The 7500-nt window shown below is 39.5% G+C and overlaps 1 protein-coding gene across 1 annotated transcript in view; it reads left to right on the forward strand.

Annotated features, from left to right (window-relative positions):
* Positions 1-7500, forward strand: part of galnt14 (UDP-N-acetyl-alpha-D-galactosamine:polypeptide N-acetylgalactosaminyltransferase 14 (GalNAc-T14)) — a 276779-nt gene that overhangs the window by 165142 nt on the left and 104137 nt on the right. The gene's annotated exons all lie outside the window — the stretch shown is intronic.

A 7500-nucleotide genomic window follows, 5' to 3' on the forward strand; every position in this document is an offset into this window, starting at 1 on the left:
GCAGCGGCTCTCAGGAGTGAAAAATGTGGATCTGAATGAAAATTAATTCATTTTTCTGATAAAGAGTCTCAGACAATGTTCCCTCGACGAATTAAAGCTCACAATTATTTCTAAATGACTCATACAATGTGACACTCATGAGCATTTGAAATGAAAAATTGCTTTGGTTTCCATGTTATTTAATTGGGTTTTCACAAGGTATCATCACTCACTGGCATGTTTGAACCAAACTGGGTCAAATTAACTTGTGTATCCCCTGAGATGAAAATAGTTTGACTTCAAACATGCACTAACCCGCGGAGAATTTTCTCTAAGTGTATCTTCAGCAGTTGCACTAAAGGTAACGCAGACCACCCCCCCCCCCCCTCTGTGAGCTGTTACCTCCATCGCTCCTCGCTCCAAAAAAAAAAAAAGAGTTATTTTTAAGGTGTCTCCTGCGTTATTGGATATGACATGCTGGGAAGAGAAAATGAACAGCAGCCACATCCTCTCCTGCTGTAACCTTGAGCAAGGCATTGTTAATGTACTGGTTGCACTCCTGAGATTCAGTGTGATGCTGATAAGAGCCTCCACATTAACTCACTGAAGTAAAGTTAAATATTACAATGTGACAGTTGATGGGAAAACTTGCGTAAAAGCTATTAGACGAGGCTTCGGCTGCTGAAGAGGAGGATGATTGGTTGTCATGTTTCAACTTGAGTAAACTTCATTTTAACCAGTTTGTTCCAGAAATCGTCTGATAACCTGAAGGCTAAAACAAGTCAAAACACTGAAAAACTAAATCCTGAGGTCATGAACCACCCTGCCAGTTGTCATTTTTCATTTTCCCTCCCTGAGTTCACCTGTCAGTTTAATGAAATTTTCTAAAATAAAGTAGCAAGCAGCCTGGAATATCTTTGAGGGGGAACAAAATGTCTTGTATTACTTTGGTAAATGGCAGTGAGGCGCCCCGCAGCAAGGCGTTGAACAGCTGTAGTGGAGCAGCTCAGGAGAAAACTGCAGTTTTATTGGTAGAATAAGAGAGAAGGTCGAGATGTGAGCACCTGTGTTACATAAACAGTGAGCATCTTTACTCCTGAGACTCAAGGAGACACAACGTCCAGCTCAACTCGGGGACAGGACGGAAAATGTAATCATCGATTCTTCATGGAGGCTTTTGTAGTCAGAATTTACCCGTTCCTTTGAGACGTACAAGGTTAACACGTCTCTAAAGACACTTTAACCTCCAAACGTTGAAGAAGAGACCAAACTCAAAATCTTACTTTCAAAATAAAACCATAGACTGTATAAAAGAAATGGACGTAACATCCATGACGTCACCCATTGGTTTGTGGACTGCTGCTCGGAAGCCAATAGTTTCTAATCTAGGCAGCGCCATCTTGAAAATTTCAGGTGCATGCTGGAATAAATAAAAACACGGATTCTACTTATGTGGGCATGAGGCGGAGCCATGGGCGGAGCGGGGACGTTGCTATGGTTATGAGGGCTGGATCTCGAGGACATTGGGCAATCAACCTGTCAATCAGGACGTAGCCACGCCCTAATGCATACCCTGCTTTATCGTCACATATAAAATCAGGGAGGCCAAAATGTCCCAAATGAACATCATACTGCATTGAAGAAGGCTTTAAACTAGCGATTGAGACCATAAACACATTTTGAAAACATTTACTGAGGTTAGAAATCAAGTGAGAAGTTGGTGAATTCTCCATTGACTTGTATAGAGACGGTCGCCCCCTGGTGGCCTTTTGATAGAATGCAGTTCTAAGTTACTTCAGCGTTGACTTCATTTCAGAGGACCAGAACTCCCTGTCTGGTCTCTGAACATTGAAGAAGAGACCAAACTCAGAATCTTACTTTTTAAAATCTGTCTTTGTGTTGACTTCGTTACTTTTAAACTTCTTTCTCCACATGACATGTTAACAGTTTCTGTATTTCACTCACAGCTTTCAGTAATTGAACAGACGAAGCGGTGAATCAAACAGGAAGCAGACTGTTTGGTTACCTGCCAACATTTGGACCAAATTTGCCAACATCTGAATAGTAGTTGGTGTTTTCCACTTTGCCTTTCTTACTGTTAAAAAAACACACTAGAACAGCAACAAATAACAGCACATACATGATCTCTGGGAGTAGTTTTCATTCCACTCTCTGCTCTAAAATATGATTCATAAAATGTTCCTGCTGGAAAGAAGAAAGATGAAAGGATACCACTGTACAAACAATGCAGATGAGACAAAGAGCTTCCCCAAAGGGTTTCATAAAAGCATCTCACCACCAGAGATCAACATGAAAAACACTCAAATTACATAAAAGCTCATCTAGGAAGAAAATGGTACGACGACAAATACATAAATAATGTAGGAAAACAAGCTGTTGAGATGAATTTCTAAGGAAGAGAAATTACTTCCATGAAACACACAGCAACAAAAAACTGATTTCATTTTGTTTTATATAATGATAGTTTTTGTTATGTTTTACTTTTCACTTTAACAACAGCGGGGGAAGTTTTAAAGACTTCTTTACCCTCATATCTTTAGAAAATCAATCTTTTGGATCGTTCATTTCTGTCACTTAAGAAAACATTGTGTATTGAACACAGTGAAATCCCTATAATAGAAAAACACAAGCAGACTATAAAGAAACCAACAGTTTAGTCAGATTATTTCATCTTTCCTCATCCTCCAGCCACACTCAAAAAAAGATATGTTGGATTTACTTAAAAATGTTGTTTCAAGTGGTTCCACATAACTTTGTTAACTAGATGTTAATAAACCATTTTTTTTTACAATTTACTCAATAGATTGACTTAAGTGACTTCAACTTATGTGATATAGTTAAGTTCAGCAAATAAACTAGATATACATTAAAGCAATATAGGGTTATTGAGTAAGAGGAACTTGATGTGGTTAAGTTAGTCTTAATTAAGTTTAGTTTGTCCAATTAAAATTATATTAAATAGAGCATTTCCGATACTATCGTCGACATAGAGGTAAGTAAACATATTTTACTGCTATTACTTCATAAAGCAATTAGTGTACTAGTATCGGAAATGCTCTATTTAACATAATTTTAATTGGACAAACTATATCACATAAGTTGAAGTCACTTAAGTCAATCTATTGAGTAAATTGTAAAAAAAAACTGCTACTTAGTTATGTGGAACCACTTGAAACAACATTTTTAAGTAAATCCAACATATCTTTTTTTCTATGTTTAAAATACACTGTAAAAAATGAATGAAAATTATTGCTATATTAATTAATTGTTATTATGTCGTATTACTGGGTCACACACCGACTGACATTACTTGACAAAAAAATCAATATGTCATCATCACTATGTAGCCTTTAATATTAGATTCATAAAATAAAATGATGACAATAAACAAAGTATAAAAAAATCATTACTAACTTAAGAGGTTAAACACAACACTTTATTGGCTATATAAACACTTATTTGAAGTAGAAGCAAAAGTGTAGGTACTCTCATTGGACAGGAAACATACAGTGAGCTAAAGATGAACCATACATTGATGATTACAACACATATTTTAGGTAATAATTGATTGAATGATTATTTCTCATCCAAATAAATGTGACTAAGCTCTTGCCTTCATGTTTCTTCCCTGGTCTGACTTCCTATCAGGGTCGTGACTAGGGCTGGGTATTGTCAATGATTTCCTGAGTCGATTCAATTCCGATTCACAGGGTCCCAATTTGATCGATTTTCGATTCGATCCGATCCGATTATCGATTAGATTCGATTCAATTTTATTCTGTTCCCAGAGTTTCTGTTTTGTAAGTCAGACAATATTTTTAACACGCAGTCATGTGTGGACACCAAATTCTTGAAGAGTAAAGTTAAATGATGAGTCTGATCCCACACTGGCATCTAGCATGATAGCATCTATGTGTATTTACCCTTAAGACCAGTGTGGCATTTTAAATCATGTCATTTTGAATTATGTTGTCATCGTGTAACCAATGATTTTCAAAAAATGCACATAAAAAATCGATTCACAGAATTTTGAATCGATATCGAATTTTTAAATAGAAAATCGATATTAATTGATGGATCGATTTTTTGGACACACCCCTAGTCGTGACTTACTGTTATGACTGATAGGAACACTATAGAAATAAGACCCAGGTTTTAATAAGCTGTAACTGAATGAATCGTTGTGCTTCTTGAGGAGGATCACTAGTTTATTGCTGCTGTGTTGATTCACCACAGAAATGTTTCACTGTTAACATCTGATCCATACTCGTCTTTCATTAGAGAGAGAAATCAATTGCAGCTCTCAGTGTGATGTTTTTACATTAACGTCTACATCGTGCTGCTTTATGTGTGATGGTCATGTAGTCAGAGAGTTTCTGCTACCTGTAAAGCAGAGTCTTATTTCTCTTGTGAGGTCAAAGGTCAGAGGTCAGAGGTCTGATGCTCCTCACCAAAAAATGATGACTGAGAATTATAAACAAAACATCCTGGTGTTTAAAATAACTGCTACTGCTACTGCTCATCTGTCACCTCAGTTTTCTGTGTGTGTGTGTGTGTGTGTGTGTGTGTGTGTGTGTGTGTGTCTGTGTGTGTCTGTGTGTGTGTGTGTCTGTGTGTGTCTGTGTGTGTGTGTGTGTGTGTGTGTGTGTGTGTGTGTGTGTGTGTGTGTGTGTGTGTGTGTGTGTGTGTGTGTGTGTGTGTCTGTGTGTGAGAGAGAGGTTTGGATGGAAAACAACTAGGACAGCAGAGGCTATTGCTACCAGACCTGCGGGCAACCTGGCATCACACAAACTGCTAAGCTGACCATGGGCATGTGTGTGACTGTGTGTGACTGTGTGTGTGTGTATGTGTGTGTGTGTGTGTGTGTGTGTGTGTGAGAGAGAGAGAGAGAGAGAGAGAAGTGCTGCTAATACTCGCTTGGCACTGGATTTTGTGCCCTCCAGGCTTTCACTGAATACAATGAAACAACACTACCCTCTGTACAGAGTTTAATGAGTGTCTGTGTGTGTGTGTGTGTGTGTGTGTGTGTGTGTGCGTGTGTGTGTGTGTTTGTGTGTTTGTGTGTGTGTGTGTGTGTTTGTGTGTTTGTGTGTTTGTGTGTGTGCGTGTGTGTGTGTGTTTGTGTGTGTGTGCGTGTGTGTGTGTGTTTGTGTGTGTGTGTGCGTGTGTGCGTGTGTGAGTGTGTGTATGTGTGTATTTGTACATAGAATTGCTTGCATATACTGTATGTACATGTGTGCAGGTGATTCTTCTGACAGATGGGGTTTTCTCATCAAATGTGTGTGTGTTTGTATGTGTGTGTATGTGTGTATGTGTATTAGAGAGAGAGAGAGAAATGGAGAGAGGTGTGGAATGAATTTGTGTGTGTGGTAATGTATAAGCATCTCTCTGTACCACCATCTGTGGTGGGATGCTGGTTTAGACTGAAATATTGCTTCATTCATCACCCAGCAGAACCCACACACACTGTCATCACTCTGTGTGTTAGTGTGTGTGTGTGTGTGTGTGTGTGTGTGTGTGTGTGTGTGTGTGAGTGTTTGCATCGATATATTCTGTGTGCATCTCCTCATGCATTTCTGTGTGTTTGTGTGTATGTGCGTGATGGAGAGTGACCACAGATCCATTGTACAGAATCCTCCATGTGGAAAACCTCTCCCTCTGCCTGCCTCCGAACATTCATCTACTACACTGTGGCTGTCTCTGTGTGTGTGTGTGTGTGTGTGTGTGTGTCTGTGTGTGTGTGTGTGTGTGTGTGTGTGTCTGACCTGGGGCTACAGAGAGTGAGTGATAGTTTCCTGCTCGTATGAAGCAAACTAACTTGGGAGTTGCAGCTATGTCAGAATCTATGGATGCTAACAGAGTGTCGTCTCCTTCATGCTGTAATGTGAGCAGGAGCAGAGTGAGAAGCTGCCATACTGTCTGCTGAGGGAGGTGGCGACCATGATATCATCTGCTGCAGTAATACATGAGGTGAAAAATCTGAAATACGTCATGATTTTTATTACTCCATCAACATGGAAGAAGTCATAAAAATGTGATAAAACACTAGAGCTGCACCAGCTTCCTGCAGTCTGTGGGCTTTCTCTGCGAGCATCCTTCTAAAAATCTAAAACATGGGGTTGAGTATACCTCAGCGGGTAGAGCACCCGCCCCATGTGTTGAGGCTATAGCCCTCGTTGCAGGTGACCCCGGTTCAAATCCCTAGTCGAGCGGTCTTATCCTGTGTGTCATTCCCCCTCTCTCTGCCTCCTGTTTCCTGTCTATCTCCACTGTCCTGAACATTAAAGGCAAAAAAGCCCAAAAAAATATACTTTAAAAAATCTAAAACATAAACGTCTACCTTCTCCTCCTGTCTTTAGTAAACGATAAGAAACACTTCAGATTAATGCTGCTGGGAGAATTGCTCAGAAATAATAATAATAATCCTTTCCTTTCATCTCATGAAAAACTAATTATAACATAAATCCGACATTCTTGTAGTATGTGCAGGTATATTTCCAGGTGCAGCTTATCAGTCACATATTCACACGTATGACAAGCGCTTTGAAGCAGTTGGCATTTTGTTCTGTGGCAGATTATCTCATCATTACAGTGAAATCAGTTATTATCAGCTGTTTGACAGACTGTAAAGACAAAGAAATACTTCCACCTAGTTTTCAGTATGAAATGACTTCATACGTGGCAGCATAACACATTAAAGAGGCCGTCACAAACTTGTCATTTGGGCTTCTGAACTCACAGTAAACAGATTTGAAGAAACTCACTAGCTAAGCAACATTAAAGGTACAAACTACTCATTCAGTAATGTTACTCTATTTAAAGAGAACATCTGCTGTAGTAAATTAGGTGTGGAGTTCTGGTCCTCTGAAATGAGGCCAACGTGGAAGTAACATAGAACTGCATTCTATCAAAAGGCCACCAGGGGGCGACCGACTCTATACAAGTCAATGGAGAATTCACCAACTTCTCACTTGATTTCTAACCTCAGTAAACGTTTTCAAAATGTGTTTATGGTCTCAATCGCTAGTTTAAAGCCTTCTTCAATGCAGTATGATGTTCATTTGGGACATTTTGGCCTCCCTGATTTTATATGTGACGATAAAGCAGGGTATGCATTAGGGCGTGGCTACGTCCTGATTGACAGGTTGATTGCCCAATGTCCTCAAGATCCAGCCCTCGCAACCATAGCAACCTCCCCACTCCGCCCATGGTCCCGTCTCATACCCATATAAGTAGAATCTGTGTTTTTTATTCCCAGCATGCACCTGAAATTTTCAAGATGGCGCTGCCTAGATTTGAAACTATTGGCTTCCGAGCAGCAGTCCACAAACCAATGGGTGACGTCACGGATGTTAAGTCCATTTCTTTTATACAGTCTATGTAGTAAATATTTTAATATCTGGTCCTTTTAATATGACTTCTACTCTTTCATATGTAAGCATTTAACCACACATGAGCCCTGTGATCCCATTGGCAGGTCAAAGCCTCATGTGAGCTCTA

The sequence above is a fragment of the Scomber japonicus genome, chromosome 17, assembly GCF_027409825.1.
Source record: "Scomber japonicus isolate fScoJap1 chromosome 17, fScoJap1.pri, whole genome shotgun sequence".
Taxonomy (NCBI): domain Eukaryota; kingdom Metazoa; phylum Chordata; class Actinopteri; order Scombriformes; family Scombridae; genus Scomber; species Scomber japonicus.